This window comes from Vespa crabro, chromosome 12, assembly GCF_910589235.1.
Source record: "Vespa crabro chromosome 12, iyVesCrab1.2, whole genome shotgun sequence".
Lineage (NCBI taxonomy): Eukaryota > Metazoa > Arthropoda > Insecta > Hymenoptera > Vespidae > Vespa > Vespa crabro.
The window spans coordinates 2702529-2729241 of record NC_060966.1 but is presented as its reverse complement, the minus strand read 5'-3'; the positions used below and the strand labels follow the sequence as shown (position 1 = coordinate 2729241).

The 26713-nt window shown below is 28.3% G+C and overlaps 1 protein-coding gene and 1 long non-coding RNA gene across 2 annotated transcripts in view; one reads left to right on the top strand and one right to left on the bottom strand.

Moving 5' to 3' along the window:
- The window catches only part of LOC124428285 (cytochrome P450 4C1-like), a 61259-nt gene that overhangs the window by 23880 nt on the left and 10666 nt on the right, over window positions 1–26713 (bottom strand). The window lies entirely within an intron of this gene.
- On the top strand, window positions 6748–8770 carry LOC124428289. The gene is made up of 4 exons (XR_006943123.1): window positions 6748–6924; window positions 7359–7514; window positions 7568–7992; window positions 8101–8770. It is a non-coding gene; the product is annotated as an uncharacterized LOC124428289 (long non-coding RNA).

Here is a 26713-nt window from a genome sequence, read left to right as displayed (position 1 = left end):
ATATAAATTTACCGGCAATAGCATTAAATGTAATAGTATAAAGTAAAAGTATCAACCCGTACTGATACTTTAAGGCTTGATTTGACTTCCAGCAAAAGAGTGGATTAAAATATACAAGCCATGTTAAATGCGGCTACTATAATTTATGGTATATAATTTGTATGACATATAAAAATAGATATAAGGAAGAAATATAAGCTATGATAACGATCAGAATGAGTATTAATCCACATGATTACCTATATAAAACAATAGGCATGAATGCGAGAGAGCACATCGATTGTTTTACTTCAGGAATATCGTACGTGGATTGTCGAACGAATGAACAGATGAAAGTTTGTGTGGTCCATGACGATATAAATAAATTGAGAGCTGTTAAATAGTACGGCATTGGACGTGTAATTAAAAAATAATTTTTTAAAGGTGCGTTGCACTTCTACCGTAGTCAATGATGACGGCCGATTTGCACAGAGGATATTTTTCTAATTATACATATAGTTAGAATTTTATATATAGATAACTTTTCATATATATTGTTATTTCCAAAATTAGCGTTTATTGTATATCTATGTATATAAGAAATATTTTTCATGAATGAAAATAGAAAAGAATTGCTTTTTGTATAATGAATAATGTAATTACTGTTTATTACGCCAAAATTAGAAATTTAAGTAGAAATATATATTAAAGTAACAAGCTAACAGAAAAGAAGATTTTCATAACATATTCGTATGATTTATGACATATGAATTATTAATCTTCCAATGAAGAATTAATTAATAACCGTTTTATAAAACGATGTTAAGTTATAACATCAATAGACTGTCGTAAATATCTGCTATAAACAATCTATCAGAAGTTTAGTACGTGATTATTTCATTCAGGTTTTCCAGGGCGTCCAGTTCAATGAATTATAGAAAATGATTATCGTTTTATGTTGCATTCTACATAAATCATTACAATATATAACGTATGTATACCATTATTAAAATCAGATAAATTGATCAACATGATTTTTGTTTTCTAAAATAACTCCACATGTGCTGTCTCAGTATTTCGATCATTGCAAGAAAGAAAGAGATAGAACGCTAAGCATTTATTATTAGATAATGGTTAAATTTTCGCGTGTGAAAGCTGCGATGCAATAACCAAAATCCACGAAAAAAGAAACTATTCGGTATGATCTGTGACAATTGTCGGTGACTGCATGTTTAATATTATCATTGCTTTCTCCTCCTCTTATTTCATATCTCCTTCATTCTATTTTTCTCTCACACTTACACTAACACATAGTAGTAGATTAAATATTCTTATTTGCCGAATCAAATATTCCTACTAACTGACCATTACACTAAAAATATATTTTATATTATACACTTGGCACATGCCTAACCCACCGAGTATTATCTAGATTTCTTTCATTGGTTATCCGTGTTTATTAAATACTCTTGATTTAATGATGCTGATATTAAATGATGCGTGCTATGTAAATCTCACAGTGTAATTGTTTAAATGAGTTACAATTGTTTGTGTGTCTCTTGTATGATGTGTAGTTAGTTGTACTGGTAGTTTCTGAAGGAGGTTTGAAAGCATAGATGTTGTGAATTTGAAAGATGTAACTTGACTGCTTTTTTGAGCTCTTTAGAACTATCCATGCAGAGATTGGTAATGGGCGGAGTTTGAATATGGAAAGGGAAAGAATAAATGCCCATTTGTCGGGGATAGTTCGTTGGAATGTTTAAACATTCCGTGTGTACTTCCTTTGTTCTAATGATCGTGTAATTAGAGTATGACAATGGATATTACAAAGCTAGAAGCCAGATAGCCCTTGGCTTATCGCGCCTAGGCGTCTACTTTCGTTATATTCTTATTGGCCGGATTGACATATTATCAAATCCCAGATACTTTACTAAGAATGGCCAGGCCTAGACCAAAATGGCCACGTGTTTTTATCTATGCATTTTGTTAGTCAATATCTAATAGGTTCCCAATTAATTATTTCCAATGGTGATATATAACCCTTAAGACAAAGTGCAAATATTTCCACTAATGATATATAACTCTTAAGACAAAGTGCCGGGAACAATGGAGAGACGTACGTATGCGTCAACATCTATATAACGAAAATAATTTTCATATTAACTTCTTATCATCCTTATCACAATTGCGATCAGAAAGGATACGAGGAACTGAACCAAATCTACGGTTCGAACGATCCGAAATATATTCCAATAACATACGATGATATTAAAAGTATAAAATTGTTGGAAAGAGAGATCAAGAAAACGTACTCTTTTTTCTTCAGGTCTAGTCATCGCTCGGAAAGTAAAAAAATATATAAAAGATATCTCTACATATAAAATGATAAGTTTTATATTTTGTTATCGTTAATAATTAATTAATGATATAATTTTTTATCGTTAATATTATTCAATAATAATATTTATTTATTTACTTCTCTAACTTTTTTTACTTTTAATGCTGTAAAGTAATTAAAACACGGGGGTGGGGAGTACTATTCAATTTTAGAAATTCACTAATGAGCGAATCATATCTAAATATATAGAATATATTAGTATATATAATAAGCCCATAAAATTTCTCTTCCATTTATTTAGGAATTTGTTCGCGTATTGTATCTTACAGAAGAAACGTTTAAGTAGTTACAAGACAAGCCAAATATTCATAATTCTCTTCTTATTTCTTTACTTACTCTTCAGAGCTTTCCAACGTAACTAAGAAAACTGGTAAAGAGATTCTATGCGTTTATTCAAAATAAACAATTCTTAAATATTTACAGAAAATGTTTCTTTTGTAAAAATAAGTAACGGTAAAGGAAACAACCAGGAGATACGTTTCTTTATAAAATTAACTTTAATAAAGCAATAAAACTGGCACAGCGTATGTAAAATGTTTTCTCTAAGTATAATTCAATTAAAATTTTTATCGACTTGATAGCATGACAGTATGGCAGTATTCACAACAACCGATGATTCAATATTTTCTTTTGTAATAAAAAATCCTAAAAATGTTTATGTTTAATATTCTAATGTCCAGTCAACAAAAATATTGACAAACAAAACTGTAAATTTACTAGTAAAAATGAGTAAATTTTATCTTTTTAATTATAATTCATCATATTAACAGATCAATATGATGTGTTACTATTTGGTAGGACAAAATGATATAAATAATACTATTTAGACAGTATATGAATCGGTCGAGTTGGACTAGGAGTGAAGTAGAGTCCGGATTTTGTGTTATGATTTTACGTTATAGTATCGAAAGGTACATTCACTTTGCATGCAATTATTCTTGCCCGAAGTTTTAATTTTTCTCTCATTTGGAATAGACTTTCTATTATTTTCTGACAAGTAATTTTCCAGTATTATATTTCGAGAAAAAGAAGGAAGAAGAATTTCGGCTTGAACCGCGCACTTACCTTGATATAGAAATACTAAAGATTGTGAAGCATTCAGTTATTGTTAATTTTCTGAAATAATGCCAAGAACTTTCGAAAGTCCGATAAACAATTAATATAAATATAAAAAGGAGTAGGCAAATCAATACGTATATTAGTTACAATGAGTTAGACTGTGAGAGCTAATTCGTAAGTCTGTGATTTGATATGAACAAAGTTATTATTATAAGCATTATAATGAAATAATGATAGAAAACTGTCTAGAAAGATGTAACCTTCATACTGAAATTTATTACAATGCAAAAACATATTAAATTGCACAAAATTAAATATAGCTGTCTTCATAATGTCTGATCGGTTCAATAAATTAAGAAATATTTATCATAATACGCAGTCATTCTGGTCATTATTCACAATGGTCGAGGATTATAAATTAGTAAATCTGTTTAATCATGTAAACCATGACATACATATATAATACTTTAATGCTATTTTTGTTACTGTAGGCGAGGCTCAAACATAAGATTAAGTATATAATCTTTAATAACTTATTGTTATTTACACTATGTGTGTCCAACGTCGCAAAGGAGATATAAGTAATTTATAGTTGAATTTTTTTTCATTCGCGTACTGATAAAGAGAAAGCGATTTTTCTTATTGGCTTCGAATTCTCCTGTTGTTCTTTTGTACGGTTTCTACTCACTATCTAACATATACACATATTTAAGTACATATATTTATCCTTCAAATACATACCTCCCTCAATCTCACAGTTATGTTATTTATGTTAAAGTACAAAATATTACGTCTAATAGCGGATAAGTAAGTGTATATATATAAGGAATGTATTTTCCAAACGTATGATTTTCATAAGATAAAATTTTTATATGTAATATCTATTATCTCATTATATGCCATCCCCCAAATTTCGTCATAATAGGTCACCAATACCTACGGTACTATAGCTGAAATTTCTAACAATAATTCCTTCAAAAAAACAGATTAATTATTACTAATAGCTAATGTTTAGTTACAATTAATTATTAAATTATTAATAAAAACTAAACAGAGACAAATTATGAAATTTTAATTATTAATAATAAATACATAATTGAATACTAGCTTATACATTTCCTGTATTAAATTTTTTTAATCTGATAATCTGAAATAGTAATTAATACGAACTGATTTAAAATAATTATTATTTATGTATGTTTTCGTTAACACAAAATACAAACGATAAAAAGAATAAAAATCTATTGGATCCTTCAATCTTCGGTTATATGCATACGTTTGAAAATTGAACGCGATGTTCAGGTAGTGATCTTACTCTAAAATCGCCTAATTCAAATATGTTAATATTATTCAAATAACAAACATAAATATTGTTGACTTATAATAATTAATTACTTATTAATTAATTGTTAACTGATTATTAATGATTTAGCAATGATTAGATCTAAATACTGTATAAAATTCTTATTTAGATAATTAATTATTTCGTTTTTGTAAGGATATTCATCATCCCCAGTTTTACAATGCTTTACGCAAACAATGAAAACAAACGTATTTTTTGACCGATTTAGATAGAGAAGATCTCATTTTAAAGAAGAATGTTTAGGTATAGAACACACTTTTTCGAAATTTTCCAAAAGCTTTATTTTCTATGAAAAAAATTGTGTTAAAAAATGATGTTCTTTCTAGAATAGTTTATGCAGAAATATAAAGCTTTTTCAAAAATTTCAAACAGTGAGGTCCTAGATAAAACCTTCATTTCCAAAATGGGGCTTTAATTAAGAAATATGCTTTGTTTAAAAATTGTTGAATTGCTATTTCGACATTTTTTGAAAAGAAAAAGTTTTGTATACTGTCCTCCCTGTGAAATCTGCGCCAAAAGAGAAGTTGGTACCTCCACGACTGATTTTCATATCTACACTGAAATGATTTGTTTCGGTTTAGTAAACGATAGCTCGCTTGTTTATTTGCATAAACTGATGATGCTAAGATTTTTTGAACGCTAAGAAATGTGTTTCACGATGTTCTTATGGAGAAACAAAGGACATTTTCATGAACTTTCGACAAGTGACTTTACGGCGAAAATGAGGAAATGCGTGTTCAATCGTTCATGTCAATGGATCTGAATTTTTAAGATATTGTTAAATTTTAGAAAATTTTGTAGTTCCTTTTATATTTTATAAACTAAATCGTAGAGTTTTTATAAGCAATATGTAATACATTGACAAACATCTAGATTAATAATTCTGAAATCGTAGATTCTCTGAGGCTGAATGATTCCGTTGTTTCTTTTTCTTTTTTTGTTGTATCAATGTAAAAGAAAATAAACGACTAATTTATTCTTTGATTTTTTTATTTGATACTTTAATAAGACGTTACTATCCAATATTTTATATTTATCTCCTCCACTGATAGTTGATTTGATCTATGTTGCCGATTGATTTTCGATTGATTTTCCAATAATAATAATTAGTAGTAGGTTAAAGTTCAAAATACGAGTTCGTTTTCACATTATTTTTTATGAATTTCTCTGTAGGAGTAATTACTATTACTACTACTATTACTATAATAACACATAATATAACAATATAATAATAGGAAGAATAATAAAAAGAAGGAAAAGTAAAAGAATATACTTACACTTATCACATGTGTCCTCTGTCCAAAATTGTTTATTCCCGTAAAGTTTGTTATCTTCCGATTCGTAATTCCGCGCATATTTTAGAAACACAACATGCTTAGGACGTTTAATCTGAGATTTTCAAATAGCAAAGTACCACCAGTGCTTTTACTATTATAATATAAAATAAACATAATGTATGTAATACTTAAATACGTATTTATTATTATTGAATTATAATCAGTAATAGACTACTACTACTACTAGTATATTTATAATAAGTAATAGAGTATTAATACTACTAGTAGTAGTAGTAATAGTTGTACAACAGAACAATAGAAGTAATAGTTGAAATAGTATAGAGTGGAATAGTCATGAAAAGAAAATCACGTGAAAAATACGCTCGAAGGTAGAGTGGAAATGAATTCATGTTTTAATTTATATTAAAATAATATAATATATAAGTTTTCACTATTTATTTTTAGCAAAATATTCTACAAAATCTTATTTTTTAACCTATATTTATATACTAATTATAACAATTATATTTATTATTCTTTATGCAATTGCGGAACAAATGCGTACCAACGTTATATCTAATTCGGATCGCTACGAAACCACCTAAAAGCGACCATCTAAAAAAGATCTACATTTAAGAGATTGAAAAGTGTGAGGTCACAGCCTACTAACATCACCTATTCTATACCAACCGAAACTCATTGATATGTTATAACCAATGCAAGCTTATACAATTATTGGACAGACGCATGGTGGGAACAGTCATCACCACTTTCATTTGTAGTTGATATTTTGTTCATAGTTGTCGCCGCAGTCAGGCACGTTGTGAAAGGTGAGATAGATTTTTAAGGTTCGTATTTCTTTTTATTTTATTTCTTTTATTTCCAAAACACATTTCAAACAGATATTCAGTAAGACGTTTTTACTTGGTATATTAAAAGGAGGGAAGGTTAAAAGATTTTTAGAAAGAATAATAACGAATCTGAGTCACAATCCTGCAGAGAGTTGACAAAATGTTTTGAAAGAAGTATCCCGTTAATATTCTATTATTGGTATATAGTTCATTAGCAAACGAAATAGAATTTAATAAATATTCCGACAAATAAATAATTCTTTTATTGCTTTTGTTAAACGCAAGTTTTTTCATTTATTCTTAATAAGAAAATATAAGATGATACTGACTTTATTATTATTATTAAGTGAAATATTTGCATCAAAAGTGTATCTTATCTTTATTTTCAAATTATGTCAATGTATGACTGTACGTAATATGCAACGTTTCAGAATTGGCCAACCGTTGAAATTATTTCATTTAAGAATGAAAGATGTTGACGTCGATCCAGAAATGTATCATTATGCACTGGATTATTACTATACTAAGGAAATGAACGCAATAAAGGAATATTTCATTGTGTAATAGATTGGACTGGCTTTCAATTGGTATGTACCAAGAGTTTGTGTTTTCATCTCGATTCTGACTTATGTTCTCGCAGGTTATTACTAGACCCTCAACGAGAATGTTGCCACGATAAGATCATGCTTCAACATCGTTCCATCCTCCATGATTACTGGATTTTTATTGGATAAGAACGGATGTTATTTGTATAAAAATAGGAAAGAAAAACATCTTAGAAATCAAGAATATCATTCGATAATATGTATTCGTCAGTTAGTCGATGGTTTCTCATCCGAAAGATTCATTATGCACGTAAAGATTGAGAAAGACAAGAGAACTATTCAAGAGATCATCTGAAGGGATATCGAAGAATATAGCTGCAGTAAATATGTATAGATGAAAGAGAGTAAATTTATCTATCGAATCTGCTAGTCTAATAACAGTCGTGAAGGAGGAGAAAAGTAGTTTATTACAAATAATACTTAAGAAGAATGGAGACTGAAAATTTTGTGGAAACCAATGGTAAGAAAGCTCATGTTGGTTCATTGTCATGGAGTTTTGTTTCATCAATCATGCGGAACATATTTTCTGCTAATTGAATATGGAAATTGGTTTGTTTCATGGTGGTAGAACGATCGTTGATGAAAGAAGAATAAGATGCGGACCACGTTTTTGTATTAATCTTGCTATAGCAATCTATCTTCACACGTACGTTTATCTATTCAATGGTCGAATTTAGCGATAGACGCTTTGGTAAGTAAATGTATCGTTGAATAGTATAAATATGAGGATGCCTGAAAAACAAAATAATCATCTTAGGGATCCGTCAATTAAAGTTTTTGTACTTCCAGTTTCCAAGCTTTTTATGAAAAAGAACAAAAAATCCAGATGCTAAAGCATCATCGAAGATTCTAGAGAGTGATATTTATAATAACGATAGTAAGAAGCGTAAACCAAAGCAGTGGCTTATTTGAGATTTTTATTTGGCGATAATTTGAACGGTTGGAACGAATAAGTGATTAAATTTATTGCAATACTGATTTCAGATTTTTCATTAACTAAATACTTATTATATTATGAACAAAAGCTCGATCACTGAATCTAATGTTTATAGCATTAAATGGCGAGACAATTTTCATTAGCGAACTGGATATTTTTTTTTCGAAGGATATGCCGATTGTTTATTTCGACAAAATTTACGTGTAGTCGAGTTAAAAGAAGAAAACGGATAGATGATTACCGGATTGTATTCTCGAATGTCTGAAGGAGGAATGAATTAAAGAGTCAGCTGAATCAATTATTTAACATGTATGATTCGTCCAGTCATTAGAAACAAAATAAGAACTAGTTTTATTAATTACGTTTGAACCTTTTTAACATTTAATAAAATAAAAGTTGTTATTAACCAGAAAATTAAAATTGCATTTTTTCAACAACTATCGATTTAAAATGGAAAAAATGATACCGTTGTAAAAAGAATAAAAAGGCGTTTCAAATGATATGCCTCCCGGCCCCTTTTGCCGTTTAAGATTTTTGAGTCGGTTGTCATCTCCTTAGGGAATATGCCTAAAGAAAAATGCATTTATGATAAGGACCTATTCTCCTCGAAGACAATGTTAACTAGATTTGACGTTTTCTGAAAAAGTCATTAAATTTCATAATAATCTTGATGAATACTCTTCATTTGGATATATATGTAGGTTAAATATGGTGACTGATATCTTTCCATTTTTATCATTTTGTTTTTCTTCTTATCTTTGTGTGCTTATATATGAACTTTTTCTGTTATTAAAAGTATTTTATGTTAATAATTTGTATCAACGTTAATACAATATATAATATATAAAGCATCGATAGGATTATTAAAGTGAGATAAATTAGTCGTCCTGAATGTTTACGATTTCTAATAAAATTTTATTGTGCGATTTTGAGAGAAAGGAAAAGGACGTGTAAGTTAACAATATTATTAGAACAATAAACAGAAAAATATTCATTATCGCATAATCCTGTTGAGTTACCATGTGTAATGCGTCGAATCGATATAAATAATTGATATAAAAAAAATATTTCGACATAATTTGCTTCAATTATTGATCATTACGTAAATACGTACGATAATTCATATGTAATAATCACATATACATGTTACTCTTTCTTTCTCTTATTTCATCTCTCTCTCTCTGTCGCCTTCTTTCAGACCCATCTCCTATCATTCACCATTCTCTTTTTGCTTTGCCACCTTTTCTTGCTCTACGCATAATTGATTCCTTTTTCCGATTGCTTTATTCGATAGCTTCTTTTATTATTCAGAACACATTGTTAAAAAATATAACATTGATAACTGGAAAAATTTGAATAAAGAATTTAAAAAACAAATCATATATTTTTATTGATTCTTTTATCTCTATTAATTATAAGGAACTGTCATTAGAACATTCATACCGACTTCTTAGGATGAGACGAAGATATCCTCTGTGCAAATCGGCCGTCATCACTGGCCATTTCTAATGGCCCTAAAATGTTTCTAATTAAATGTCTGCCGTTCATCGACAATTTATGTCAATCTATGTCTTACCCTTTTTACCAGGGATATTTAACAAAGATTACTGTTTACCGATTCTAGTAGATTTCTTTCTATATTTTTTTTATAATAGAGCAATGTTAAAAAAGTTATTCGTTATCGATTGATGATAATGTATCAGTCAACAACAAAGAAATCTTCTTTTGTACTATGTTCATGTACAGAGCTCTTTGTTATTAACTAACAGTTAATTATATTTTTACTTCATCAATAGTCAGCAAAGTAGATTTCTATTTAACCACCAATCTATACCGAAGTATCTCTTTGGTAATCTTCGATAACATAGATTCCTTTATACTATAAAGCCTTGTAGATTTTTGTTTTGTCATCATTCGATATTAAGATATCTCTTTTATTAGACGTGAGAAATATCTGTTACAGTAGGTTTTGTTTAATTTTCATCGTTTTATTGTTTGAGCAGATAATAGGATAAAATAATAATAATTTTCTATCAACCAGGTACAATTATTTGATATTTGTAGAAAACTATTGTAGTGTTCGTAGGAGTTAATAATACATTATTTTAAACTACTGAAATAATATATGCTTAAATCTATTCAATTAATTATAGAAACAATCAATCCCAAATAAATGTTGCATGCATATGAAAGATATAGACAAGCATAATAAACCTGTTTTTGAAAGTTATTTATTATTATACATGATTTTTGCAAATGATAAAACATTTTCCAAAAATCTAATAAAACAACCTCGTGTAGAATAACTTTATCCTTCGAATAAGTCTTTGTTAACCAAAATCGGAAAAATATTGTGATCATTCATGATATAAACTCCTGCAACATATTATTAATAATCTACTTCATTTCTCCTTTCTTTGAATAAAATTTGTTATTCCATAGGAAGTATAAAAGATAATATCGTACATGAAATATTATATTCCATATTCCATTATGATTTATAATACATAAATATAATATAATTAAATATTTTATAATTTAAATTTATTTTTAAATTGTGTTATGTATATACGTATGGAATCTTCTGTCCACTCGTGTTATTCTCAGTTCTAAACGATCTACTACATATTGTGGTAAACAATAAATCGGATTTACTTTATTCAATGGATAATCAGTATGCATTAACGATAATGCAGCAAGTCCAAATAATGTATGATATCAGCGATATCATCACGTTTATCGCCAAAGCCCCCACTATCAATATCTTGACACATCAAAACGTTATCTACTTATAGTACAAGAAATGAAGATATTTGTATATGGTAGGAGAAGTGCCTAACGTACCTATGAAACATTATTTTTTAATTACACGTTCAACGCCATATAGTTCAACCGTGAAAAGGTTTCATTTTATTTATATTGCCATCGACCAAACAGACTATCATCTGTTCATTCGCTTGACACTTGATATTCGATATTGCTAAAGTAGAACAACCGATGTGCTCTCTCACACTAATGCCTAGTGTTTTATATGTCATATAATCGTGCTTTTCTCTCTTTCACACCTGCCATACACGTGTATATTTGTTTAGAGTAATGGCCAACGAACATCATCTAGTCCAAGAGCGCTTAGAAGTTGCAAGTGGACTAATACTGATTCTGATCGCTATCATAGTTTACATTTATTTCTTATATTTATATTTATATATTATACAAATTATATGCCATAAATTGTAGAAGCCGCATGTACCATGGATGTTATATTCTAAAGTCAATAAATCGCAATGCTAGAAGTAAAGATAATAATTTCCATTGTTAATAAGTTATATCATTAAAATAAATCGGTTAGTAATAGTTGAAGAAATTCTGATAAAAATTAATGTTATGTTAAAGCCGGCCAGACCTGTAAGACTAAAATTTGAAAAAAGAATTAAATTGTATAATATATATAAATGTAATAAATACATTATTAATATATTATGTTTGTATACTTAATAAATTCTGTACGTGATGACAGATCTATAGCAGATGTAAATTATTAATCGTACAATCTAGTAACTGTAAAAAAACTTTACACAAGGATCTCATGCAATTTTATATAATAAATCAATCAAAAATTATGCCTGTTCTTATTCACGTCCTCACAAGCCGAGTTCCCTTTGAATAGAGATAACAACCCGTTGTTATATATTGAATTCTCAAGGAATTTAAAAAGGTGTTTTATTTTTAAGTTCACTTTTGTCGCACTGTGGTCTGCGCTAACGATCGATTTGCATGCAAGATATTTACATCAGTGTTATAGAATCACTGGTCGCAATTAACCCGATACGGCGCCCGGCTCATTTGAAGTGTCAACTCGAGCGACGCTGCTGCGGTCTTTATTAACTTGATCCGGCACTTTTTTGTACTCCCTGCAAAGTACCTATTTTGAACTCCTTGCATCTTTCGCAGTTCCACTTCACTTTCGCTCTCTATAATTCTAATTTTTCGTCCTCTCGCACCTCTTAGTTCCTCATCATCTTCTCCACTGGATTCGCTCGTTTAGTGGCGTAATCCGTCGTGAATCAATGTAATTTCTTCATCCAAAGCGGCAAAATTAAGTTTCGTCCACACTTGAGCTTATCTGAGCTTTATATATATTTTAAGGGCTCAAGAACTTTTCAATTGCTATATCCACTGCCAAGACTGTTTCAAGCAAACGCTATGATGAGACTAACTAAACTAAGCTAAGATTTGGCTAAAAATTAAAGCCGAGCCTAGACCACGAAAATATTTCCGAGAGGAATATCTTATCGCACATCATAAATAAGTAGATCAAGTTACAAAAGACCGTAGCAGCGTCGCTCGTGTTGATACTTCAAATTAGCCGAACGCCGTATCGGCGCCGCTCAAGTACAAAATAAATATTATTTTTATATAATATATTATTATATTGTATTAAGGATGAAACATATAAAAACTTATTAATATATTAAAATTATTAATATATTAATTTATTAAAATTATTTCATAGGTTGATTTTATATGTTTGTCACTTTATATCTTGCGTTATTTTCCGAACAATGGCGGAGCCTGCGGGAAAAGGACGTAACGTTTCCTTTATCATGGGTTCCAAAAGAATCATATTTCTAATATCATCATATGTTATTGGAACATGTTTTAGATCGCTCGGGTTGTAAATTTGGTTCAGCTCGTATACTTTTATCTGAATATATTTTACTCGTATACTTAATCTGATAATAATTTTCATTATATAAGTAATGACAAATTATTAACGGAAATTAAGAAAGAATACATTTTCTAAAATGTCTATCTTAGTAAAAATATATCTAGAGGGAGACAGGAACTGTAAGAGAAAATAAGTTATGTATATATATAAATTATCATACCTATTTCTACGTATTACAAGAGGAGACAACAGAATTAAATAATAATAAATCTTTTCCTGTTCACTATTTTAATAATATTACTAACTTACTTGTTCTTTCTCTTTCTTACAAAAATCGGAGTGATGATCAATCGCACATGTAAAGTTTTATTACAAATTGTAAGCATCCATGGTAACTAATTTATGTCATTTTATTAATTCTATCAACACATGCATTATATATTTAGGTCAATACTCATCAATATTTATTTCGATAAAATAATTTAATAATAGAAATAGATCAAATACAAGGGTGCGAATGCAAGAACAAAAACAAAATGATAAAAACGGAAAGATATCGGTTATACTATGTAAAATACATACGTATACAGAGTGTCCAAACGAAAAATGTTCACTAGATTTATTACGAAATCTAATGACACTTTCAAATAATGCCAGATCAAGATAATTTTTGTCTTCGAGGAGAACACGTCTTAAATAGATTCATTTACTTTGGGTTAACTGCCATAATTACCGAAGAAATGCGCTTTTAAGTTTCTAGTTGAAAACAACTTTTATTTTATTAAATGGTCAAAATGTTCAAATCCTTCTTCTGCAGTAATATAGTTTTTGCTCAGTGTTACATCGAAAATTTTGCAACTCATCAGGTATAATTTGACGGTATGCTTCGACTTCGAAAGATTGTTGGGTGACATATATTCTGGATTTTAAATATTCGCATAGAAAAAAATCCAAGGGTGTAAACGATTAGAAAAATACTGTTTTAGAATTTGTCATATTGGAGTATGCAACGCATGAATCTTTTTGTTCTTCTTCTATTTAGTTTTTCCTTTTCGTTACACGAAAAATTTCTTTTTTGTATCATTACATGCATACTTCACAAATATGTATTTATCCATATATGTAAAATACGTGTGAAAAGATGTTCTTAAAAATTATAAAAAATTTTGGTTGCAAGATCCAGTGGTTTACTATATAAAATTTTTTTTATCTTTTTCCGATATTTACTTTATTTTGTTCCATGGAAAATTGTTTCCTGTATTCTTTTATATACTTCAGAAATATGTGTGTATGTGTTTATGTCTTTAAGCGATAATAACCAAAATGCTCATCTTTGTGACATTTAGGGGAATTATGCTATTAACTATTCATCATAATATTGTATTACAAAAGTATGGAGTAATGCCTAATAACAGGCGTAAAAACCAATATTTGTTTGAAGAATTATAGGTAATTTGCAAAAAAGATTATTATTTCTTAATTATCTAATATAAAACGAAACTGATTATATGTAATATTTAACAAATCGCTAAAAATCATATGAACAACATAATATAATATAAATTTTTTTCAAATAAATTTTTTTCAAATGCTAATTATACATGTTAAAAAATATGAGTTGTAGTCTATAAAAAATATATGAAAATATAACTTACTGAAAAAATATAAAGCATTACTCTAAACTTGGAAGAATGAACAAAATGATAGATTTAAAAAAGTATGCAAATTTTTTCTTAATTATAATTTTCATCATCACGAAGGTGTCTGATCATAAAACAACTCTGAACAAAGAGAAACATTAGATAATAAATAGAAACTTTTCTCAGAAGAAATCAGAAACATATCTTATTCTTCATACTATTTCCGTGAGTATAGTTGCCATTGTAGGACTAGTTAGCTGTACCATATAATAAAACTTGTTCTTATGTTGTTCCTAACGATTGCACGTATCATACACGGTAAATGAATTGAATCTTCAACGGACTCCTTAATTCATTTCTTTTTTAGACAATTGAAAATACAATTCGGCAATTATCCATTTGCTTACTTTTTTAATTTGACGTCCCATAAACTTTGTCAAAATAAACGATCAACATGTCTTTAGAATCGGCATATCCAAGGTACAGTGAGCCCTATAAATCAGAAAAACTATTTTTTAAGAACAAATATTAGCCTTTTTAAAAAAATCATGCAGAAATATCAACCTAATATTCTTACCAAATTCTTCCTCTTGAGTTCTCTTTTCTAAGATAGATAAACGAAAAATCATCAAAGTAGATTTTCCGCAATCAGTAAAACCAAGGATAACAATCGTGTCATTCATTTCGTCGTCGTTTTATTGGTGCTTTTAACGTGACATTCAAATTTACTTCTACTTATTCAATTCCTATTGGCCAATCTATTTTAATTATAGTCATTTTTACCAGCATAGAAATTATTATTATCATCTCTAGAATAGTGAATTCTTGACCTAGAAAATAAAATCAATTGGAAATGCTTTTTGTTCTGTAACTTTATGGAACGATACTTCAATAATATATAAGAATATATAATTATCTATGCAATTTCTTTTTTCGTAGCTAAATGATAAAAATTTTGTGGAAACATATCCGATAGAAACTTATTCAGATCGCGAATAGTAATGGTTAGGAAATAGAATTTCCTTTTACTATAGTCCAATTTTTTATCACTTGATTTAATTAGTAAATAAATATTACTATTAAATAGTATAATAATATTATTAACAATAAGAAAATATAAAAATTATCATTTTTCTAATTACTCCTTCCGCAATATTCATATTTTTAATATCATCATGTGTTATTAGAACATGTTTCGGATTCCTCAAGTCGTAAATTTGATACAATTCCTCGTGTACTTTTTTTTTGTGATCAAAAATGTGAAAAAGATGATAAATAGTTAAAATGAAAGTAATTTTCATGGTCAATGACAAATAATAAAATAAATATATACTTTCGATATCAAAGAATATAGCAAGCGTTAAAAGTACAAAGTAAATTTTAGAAGATGAAATGTCCCTTCCTTGAATAGACATAGATACTTTTCTCTGATTTTATTCTATAAATTTTATTTTAACTAAATAATAAATATGTCTTATATCAATAGCGATAGTATTGATTTCATCTCGAATACCTTGTTCCGAATGTTTTCCTCCTTCATGCAATCATTCGAATAAAATGTCCAGAAGTACATTTGGCTTTTGTTCTTCAACCTTAAAAAATGATCTATTATTAATATAAAAAAAGATTAAAAACATAAATTTGCTATATATATATTCATTATTTTTATTTGAATTTTCCTTCGGTGATTCTTGACTAATTCTATTTCTCAACGTTGATTCCTTTTTTCTCGATTATATATACGAAGAGAAAATAATATATATTATATACATTTATAACTCCTTCCTAGAATAAACTGTTCTTCATTTGGTCCTTTATTAAACCGACAAGGTTTTTATACAATAAATTTTTCATTCATTTCTTATACTTTAATATATATTTCTACTTCAATTTATAATTACATATATCGTTTGTTATGAACGTAACAATTTGCTATATTAATTCATGACAAATATTATGTAATAAACTTGTATATTAAAAATAATTGTTTATATGAATAATAATTATATTATTATAAGTATGAGAAATAATAACAGTATGTATAAAAAGGATTGTTCAATTAATATAACAAATACACGTGTACATTGATAATATACCTAAATTAGGTAATATACTTAAAATCTCGGTGATTTCGTATACCATAGTTATATTAATGATACATTTGTTGGATATAATAACTAAAATAATATCCTTTATACATTAACAAGACAAGTTTATTCATTAGTCATAATTGAGATATAAGAAAGAAATGCAGTGGTTAAGTTAATCAGAGAAAAGAAGAAGAAATGTTACGAAAGTATGATAGATAATAATAGAGAAAACCTTACGAAAATGTGAAGAGCTCTGGAAGAAATAATTAGAGGAAAATCAAGGGATATGAAAGATATAGACAGTACAGATTTTGAGAGTTTGGGCAAGAATAAAGGATATAACATAGTTGATAAATTTAATATATACTTACGTCGCACGACGAAAACCTGTAAAAAATTAAATTAAATTTAAAACATTATTTAGCTTTAATTGAGACACGGTGATCGACCTTTATAATGTCATTTATTCCGACATTGCAAACATATGTTAAGTACGAAGGGCATACATTCTAGTAAGTACAATAATTCATAGGTTAGACTTATTATATATACACGAAATATTGTAACTAATGTAAACAAATAAAACAATTTTACCTGAATATTGAACGCATGGAGCATATAAATCTTACAGGAAAAACATAAATTCTAAAAACGCATGTGCGCTTAATACGTAGGTACATGGGACGGTCCGGTACAATCAATTACGCACGTAGGGAGCGAAACAATACCCGAGAGTGTTCTAAACTGTCTGTAAAAATGCTGAAGTATTTAAGTTAATGTAAAACACATGGTCTAGAAAATTCAAGGAAATTATCCAGCCTTAGAAATCTCCGTCGTCTTCCCTGCCCGACCGACCATACTTGCGGCTCACCAAGACCCCACCCGCCGAGCCTTGGCGTCTAAGTAAGAGAGCGCTTGCAACGTCGCTTCGACACTCTGTTTGGTGCCGATCCCGAGCCAAAAGAACTGCCCAGACAGGTAACGGCCGAAAAGGCACAAGATCTCGCGAAAGCCGAAGCTCCTTAGTAAATTAGTTTATTAAGGCCTCTGCCTAGTGAGATGTATCATATGTGAAAAGTATTAGTAATATAGTAAAATCTGTAAATAATGACAAGTCGAATGGCACAAGTAGAAGAATTATGCATATTACTGAAAGTATAGGGATTAATATAGAGAATATTGTAATGATTAATATAAAAAATTTAGAAGAAATTGTTACGAGACTGTTGAAAAAGAAAAGAATTTAAGAGGGAATAATTACCTATATTATCACATTAAAGGCGGGGGATCTTGACGAAAGTATGCTAGCTAACGCGGCGACCGCCTTTAAGCTACAATCGAGATAAATCGTTGTACTACGACTCCCGCCTTTAAGTTACAGTCGAGATAAATCGTAGTACTATGACTACGGGCTTTAATGTGTTATTATATAATATAAGTAATAGGGAATAATTATTTAATTACTTATAAAAGTATTTTATGCTTTCTTTTCCATCCTCACTTTCTGTTAGAATAGAAGTATAGTAGGAGTCGTTGTGCGATGCTATCAGATTATCTGTAAATTTTAACAATTATTATTACGATTATAAGATTATTTTCATTATATTTAAGTTGCTTATATATATTCTTATTGATACAATTCATCATGTATTTCACTATAATATTAATTATTATTCTAACAATTTTATTTGGACTATACTATGGAATAGCAGAATACTTTTTAAATAAATTAAACGTGATTAATAAGATCAAAGGGATCTCTGGTCCAAAAGCATTTCCAATTATTGGAAATCATTTGATTATTCGCGATACGACAGGTAAATTTGTATCATCAATTTTTTATTTTTAAGTATTTTATCCGATATTTATTTATAATCTCTATTCTAGCTGTATTTAACCAAATACTAAATCTTGGTAAGAATAATCAATTATTGTGGCGTGTATATTGTACAAAATAATATACTCAATGGTCCAAATATTACTGTGAAATACATATCTTCTCCATTATTTAATATTACATAAATAATTATATTAAATATGTATTATAAAATGTATCCATTTTTGTAACATTAAATCTTATAAAATTGAACAAGAAAATATTTTTGTTTCTTTATATACATATACAGATAAATTTATTATATGAATATGTACAATATCTTTTCTCTTTTACTTTTTCCTTATATACATGTATGTATAAACAAATAAATTGAATAAACTATCTAAATTTAAATAATATGGAAAATATGTAAATTAAAGCATACTTGCTTTCCTTTTGATGTGATTTTAACGTTAGTATGGAATCCACATTGGAAAGCTTTAAATCAAAGTTCCTTATAAAAAATATAAAGTCACATATGGATATATTCGTTTAACATTCTATCGTATTAATAGAAAAATTGGAAACTTTAGATGGAGAAGAATTAGACGCTTTCCATTACGTCTTTCGCTGTTCATTGGATGTAATATACGGTATTTTAATTTAGAAACATTTAAACGTTTATAAAATTTATGTACATTTGTTTGAATTTATTATAATATTGCTAAACTTTTTATTGAAAGATGTCACGCTGGGTATGCGAATAAATTCGCTGATAAATCCGGATTGTAAATTAGCTAAATCAATAGAATGGTAATAATAATGATACTTTTATTTTTTAATGTATTATATATTCTTACAATATATTTCGTTTGCTCTTTCAGTGCAATGGACATAGCAACACAAAGGATCTTTAAAGTATGGTTACATCCGAATATAATTTTTTATAATATTGCTAGAAAAAAAAATTTCAGGTGCGTTTGACTTACCTGGATACAACGGACTTAAAAATAAGGTATCATTAAAGCAAATATTTTTTAAATTGCATTACTTCTTTTCAAAATTAAAAAATTTTAATATAATATTTTCTATACATATTGTTCTGTACATATTGTTATTTTTCGTTCCTAAAAATAATCTAAGAAAAAAGGGAATCTCTATTAAGAAGTAATATTAATCGGGAATTGATAGCCAAAAATTTAGGTAAAAATAACCAACATACCCTTGATAAAATTTAGTTTTCAATCTTTTCATTTATTAATGATAGATTTTTGTTCATTTTTCAAGAAAAATAGCTGAAGACACTTCTAGATTCTTTATTCGAGTCATCGTACGAAGGAGAAATATATTCGGAGCAAGATATTCGCGATGAAATCAATACAATATTTATACCTGTAGGTCGTATTTATTATTTAGTTGCAATAAAACTTTTTTTATTAATGACAATTAAGGAAAACTGTATATTACTTTCAGGAAAGCGAAACTTCAGCCACAACCATTAGCTTTATAATTTTAATGCTTGCTACATTTCCGAATATTCAAGTACATGTATAATATATTTTCTTAATAATTTGTCATTACGTATCCTATATACGTAAATTATATTCATATTAACTTCTTATCATGTCTTCCAAATCTTCGATCACAAAGGACAAAGTATATAGGAAACTAAGTCAAACGTTTCTTTGACATATAATGATATTAAAAATAATTAGAAAAAAAAAACTTTCGGAACGTGTGATCAAGGAAACGTTACGTCTATTTCCTGCAGTTCTAGTCCTCGCACGGAAAGTGACGTAAGATATAATAGGTACATTTGCATACAAAATAATTTGTTATATATCATTTTATTGTTTTATGTTTTATATTTCATTAATAATATTATGAACGTATTATATAGTAGTAAAATTTATTTATTAATTATATGAATTATATTATTAATTATATTACTAAAAATCGGACTAAACCGAAAGGATGTTCAGCAGTATTTCCCATCTATAAACTACATAGAAGAGCGAAATATTGGCCATGGCCATTAGTATTTGATCCTGGTAGGTTTCTACCGGAAAAGAATTGTTCTACGTATTTCTATCCATTTAGTTACGGTCGAAGAAATTGCATAGGTAATTACATACTCCTATAGATTATTTGAAAGAATATTCCAGAAAATTCAAAAATAAAATGTATTTACAATTGATTTTTCTCTCCTTTTCGGAGCCTTTAATTACGAGCCTAGCGTTCATTGCACGAAGAAACTTGACTTGAGATGACGTCATTCTAAATGTTTGCATTCTTTCTGATTCTTTATCTGTTTCGAAAATCAGAGTTTACAGACAAGAAAACTAATCTATCTTATTTAACTTAATCCAATTTATATGTTATATAATGTAATGGTATACATCTATATACATCAATATTCATGCCGACAAAATACTTTTGATGAAAAATAAGATTATTATATATCGTTCGTTCTAGCAGACGAACCGAAAGATGTTAAAAAACAAATGCGACGCAAAACAAATGCGAAGCGATCGGATCAAGTGTGAATTCACATATTTCAAGTAGCCTAACACTCTGTGACGATGTCGAAGCAACCTTTAACATAGATTTATGTAATTTCACTTCTGATTACAAAAATTAACTATGGTTCCCGATTTACTAGTAAAGTAATTTATCAACAGCTTAGCATGCGACTGTTTTTTTTGTTTGACGACTGATCTCGTTGAAAGAATTATGGATATATAATAATTTTCTTCATACTGAAGATATTACAAGGAAGTGATTATCGTTATATGTTACAATCTACATATATGATTGCTATATATAACATGTCGTATTTAATATTTATATCTCTTTAAATTAGTCGATACTTATTGTTATATTTACCATCAAAAATTCCACGTGTACAATCACAGTAGCCCTTCATCGCAGGAAATGAAAGCAAAGAATATCAAGTATTCGTTATTAGATAATGGTTAAATTAACACATATGACAGCCATACTCGGCATGCACGAAAAGAAAAACGATTTGATATGATCTGTCGCAGTTGTCAATGATTACACATTTTGATATATACAAATCATATGTAAATGTCCTTTCTTCCATTTTATCTTATTTTATATCATCCTAATTCTGTCACTCTTTCGCGCTCACACACATAGCAACAAATTGAATATTTCCATTTGCTGAAACACACATTCCAGTAAATTGATCTTAGCACTGAAAATATGTTTTAATTTATACATTTGTTACAAGCCTAATGCATCGGTCATCATCAAGATTTTGTCATTGAGTATTCGCACTTAAAAAATACTTTTAATCTAATGAGCGATTCTATTATAATATTTAATAACAGAATTCAATAATTGCATCATCATTTTAAATCAATTCTGATATGAAACATATGAAAATCATGCAAATCGAAATATATTTCTGCGTAATCCTTTTCGACACTAATATAAAATATTGTTTACAATTTCGCAATTTCTTTTCCAGCCTGTATTTTTTAATAATATTTCAGATACAGTATGTAGGCGTGAATATACATATCCGATACTAAATGGAGTACCATAAAAATTGATAGCTTGCACACATAAATTCCCTTCGTAACAGCTTCCTTTGTCATAAAGCAATTGACACTTTGGTATTAATTCACTTTGGATACTCATTAAAGATCGTAATTAATCTATCGTAAATATCTAATCACGTTCGTAAATTTAACGGTACATTAATATAAAAAAGTTTCATTGCCTGTCATCGATACAATAGAAGTCTATCCTATTAATGGTTGTTGAAAATACTAAATTTGGAAAAGTATAATCAATTCTTTGAATTGAAATTTTGGTAATATATTTGTCGAATATTGTCTGTCGATATACAATCAAAAATTATCTGCGGTCGATAAAATTTTCAGTGATGTTATTTAATTTACAGTCTTCCTAAAGAATTAAAATTATTTCGACGTTCATTGGCAATCAGTTAGGAAGAATAGTTTTCTAATAGCGATATAAAATCGATGGTTAACAATCTCGTTTATTTCAGTAAAAGTGTAATTTGAGATTACAATTTCCTTTATTATCTCGATTATTTGTAATTAAAATGGAAACGTAGCATTCATCGTTATGGAATAATTACTTTCCATTTTCTTAAATATTACAGATATTTAATGCAATGTTTTGTAGAAATTTTCACGACAATTTTTCTTTTCATTCCGTTTTAATGATTCTCTTATCCTTGTTCCTTTCTTCAAGTAATTCAATGTTTATATGGCAATTTGACTCCCTTAATCATTAACAGATTTTCTACGATGTAAAGACATTTTTTTAATGTGGTCAAGAAAAAATTATACGTCTCGATACTTTCATCACTTACAGCTCAGATATGTAAGTTCATACAATAATACCTTACTTAATGCTTTTCTATTCATCCAAAATGTATTATAAAAAATTTCTAATATTACGCTAACAACAGTCCAATTTGATTTCCGATTATTCGTCATCGTTTCGCAAAACAAACCAACCGGATTTTTAGAAAAAAAAATTTGAAAAACGATTAATATAACAATCCTGGCCACAGAAATTCGAAAATTGCCTCTACTCTATTGATTATGTAATGCACCCGTTATGGTCATATAGAATAAAAGAGAAATGACGGACATGCAAAATAAAAGCAAGAAAATGAATTTTGCAAAAATTGCAAAATATTGTAGAAAAAAATTTTACTCGTTGCTCATATTTATGAATATTCACTAATGCGCGCTTGCGTGCGTTCTCTTTGTATGATTAGTGTAAAATGGAGAAGGAGAAAGAGAAAGGGAGAACCTTGACGACAAAAAATGATTCGATACTATCTGAAAATAGAATAAACCGATAACTGAGAAGAAATGAATATCATTAAAGAAATAATAAAGTCTTATTTCCACATATTTATTATAACTATCTCAACAAAATTTATCTCATTTAATAATAATTAAAAAAATAGTTTATGAACGTTTCCATCTAATTTGAATAAACGAAAATCAATATTAGAAGTTGAGATTAATGGTCCATTTCTATACAACAGTACGGTGATTATTCAATTTCGTGTCGCTTACATACAATCGAATTTAACCATTTCGGACAGTCTATCCTGATACACAACGATCAATCAGGATCATTCGTTTTCTGTCCGTCCAAGTTCTTATCGTCTTCACGGATAGTTCAAGAAAAACTGTCATTTTACACAGTCAATTTACACATTTAAGGCTAAAAGTAAGAAGATAATAGAGTTTTACTAGGGTAATTACCGATACACAATTACGAAACGTAAATGTAGCAATTTTTTATCATTATACTATAATTACATCCTTACAGATTTAATTTGCCTTAATGCTTTTTATCTTCCTCACGAGTTTTCAAATAGATCGTCAAATAGTTCATAATTATTTAAAATAGATCATTGTCATTTTCGATATCAGAAAACTTCTAATCATCTTACGAACACACTTCGTTAATATTATTTATTTTGTCTAATAATTTGATATTCTTCGAATGCTTTGGCATTTTTGCGATGAATATACGAATAATAAAGTAAAAACTAAAATATAAAAGTGTAGATGAAACGAGGCAAAAAAATGGGTACATAAATAAACAAACGTTCAAATCTTACTACATAATATTGTTGGTTTTGTTCATTTTATTCACTTTGTTAAAACTAGCATTTAAAACACATTATATATAAAATAATAATAGTATATTAATAGAATAATAATTGAAAATAATAATAGATCGCCAAATACTATGTCGAATCATCACCTTTTGATGCTCTACGTTAGGATTACAAGATCATAATGTCGTATCAAAATGTATCCTCTCCAATCGAGTGTTTCTTGATAATATAGAAGACAAAGGCAAATGACTTTTAAAATAGTTCCAGAAATTTTAGATACGTTTATATATGATACAATATATATATATATATATATATATATATATATATATATATATATACACATATATTTCGACAGGCGTATATAATTGACCGATATATTACGAAGATTATAATTTATATTAAAATTCATATTTTTGTACAAACGTACATTCACCAATGATCGATAGGCTGAAATGCTGTTCCATCCATATATTTTTGTTCATATATGATTGTTCATGTAGAACAGTCGTTTTAATTAAATATATAAAATAAGTAAATAATGTGCACATGTTATTAATGGAGAGTAGTAAATCAATTAATTATTGATTAAATAGTTCACTAAGGAAAATTAATTATTAATTGTACTGATCTTCTCTACTTTGAACTATATCGAGTAAGTCAATAATATCCAAAGGGATTATGTATCCGTGATCAGTAAAATTTTCAGTATAATAACTTTAAATTTATTAAAGTATAGAATTTTTCAGAAAAATGAATTTTGTTTCCAATCAGTTTGAAGGTATTATTAATTAATATTGATAAGAAATCGTTCGACAACAATTTCGATCTTGAGATTACACATTTCATGATTATCTGACTGATCCCTGGCAAACATTAAAAAACTTCCACTAACAAAGAAAAAGTATCTGTAATTACATATATTTAATCAAATTTTTGGACAAAATTTTCTCGTCCGTTCTTTCAATTAGTTTTAATAATAAACTTATTCATATTCATTTATCAAATACTTAAATGCTTATGTAAAACATTATTTCACAATATTAATATTTTATATATTAATATAACCTAAAGATAACTAAATATTTCGATACCTTAACCACTCATAGCGTCCATACGTAAGCACATACAATGATGAATTACACAATGCTTTTGCATTCGTCTAGAATGTATCAAAAGATTATTCATATTATTACAATAATGGCCCTCAAATTCGAACATTTATTTATCTTTCATCGTCTTACTATTCGTGTCGACGAGATTCTTAGAAAAAAAATCTTTTAAAGGAATGAAAAAAATTTTGACCACAGTTCCAATAACTAACCTTTTAAGACATCAGTCATATCTAAAAAAAAAAAAAAATTAAGCGAACAATTGCCAGCAAAAAAGTTTGTTGTTATTACAATAAATTTCGACTGTGTTTCACAATTTTATCGAATTCTCTCGGATGGTCATATTTACAATTACTGCGTGCCTGCATGCGTAAGCGCGTGTATATACTGTCTGTATCAATGAAATTTAGATGGCAAGGGGGAATGATAGAGAAAGACAGAGATATTCTTGACAACACGAACCATCGTAGTAATCAACCTCTACATTTGAAGCTAAAAACAGTAAGTCAACCGAAACCTTCGCATCTCAATACTTCAGATATATCGTTATAAATTTAAATTCACATGGTGCCTTTCATCACGCATCATCCACATGAATTCTTCAGGATCAATCAAAAACATTGCATTATCCCAGTAGTTTCGAAAGCTGAAAAATTCCGAGTTGCCATTTTTCATGGCGACCAGTGGGTTTATAACATTGATGATGGTATCCCCAATGCAATTCGACCGTTGTCACGGGCTGCGGTACGAGAAATGCAACGTATCACGCTCCCGTAATTAGGAACGTAAGACGCAACAAGTTTTCACTTGACATAAACCAAATACTTTTAGTATGATACAAGGTAATACGTGTCCCTTTTCGTCTTTGCTCAAATAAATGGCTTCGTAAACAATATACTTGTAATGATTGTATTTATATTTTACGTAGGAATAGCCTAATAACGGTCGTGTCTATTTCGATACTTTATTTCACTCGTACTCATTATCCCGGCTTTCTTAATAATTTAGGTCATCATGAGAATAATTTTAGAACAATTTAGGAATAATTTTAGAACAATTTTGATGATCATGTTCTCATTTTAAAAACGGATCTACTGCATATCATTTTAGAATTTTTGAAAGAGATTTTCATTTATCCATAAATTATCCTCGAATAAAAATAACATACTTTACACGATTTTTTTCGAAGATAATTTTTCGAAAATTCAATACATTAGATTAAATCTTCGTCCTTAAAATGACAGTTTTTTCCAATTGTTCAAGAATTACT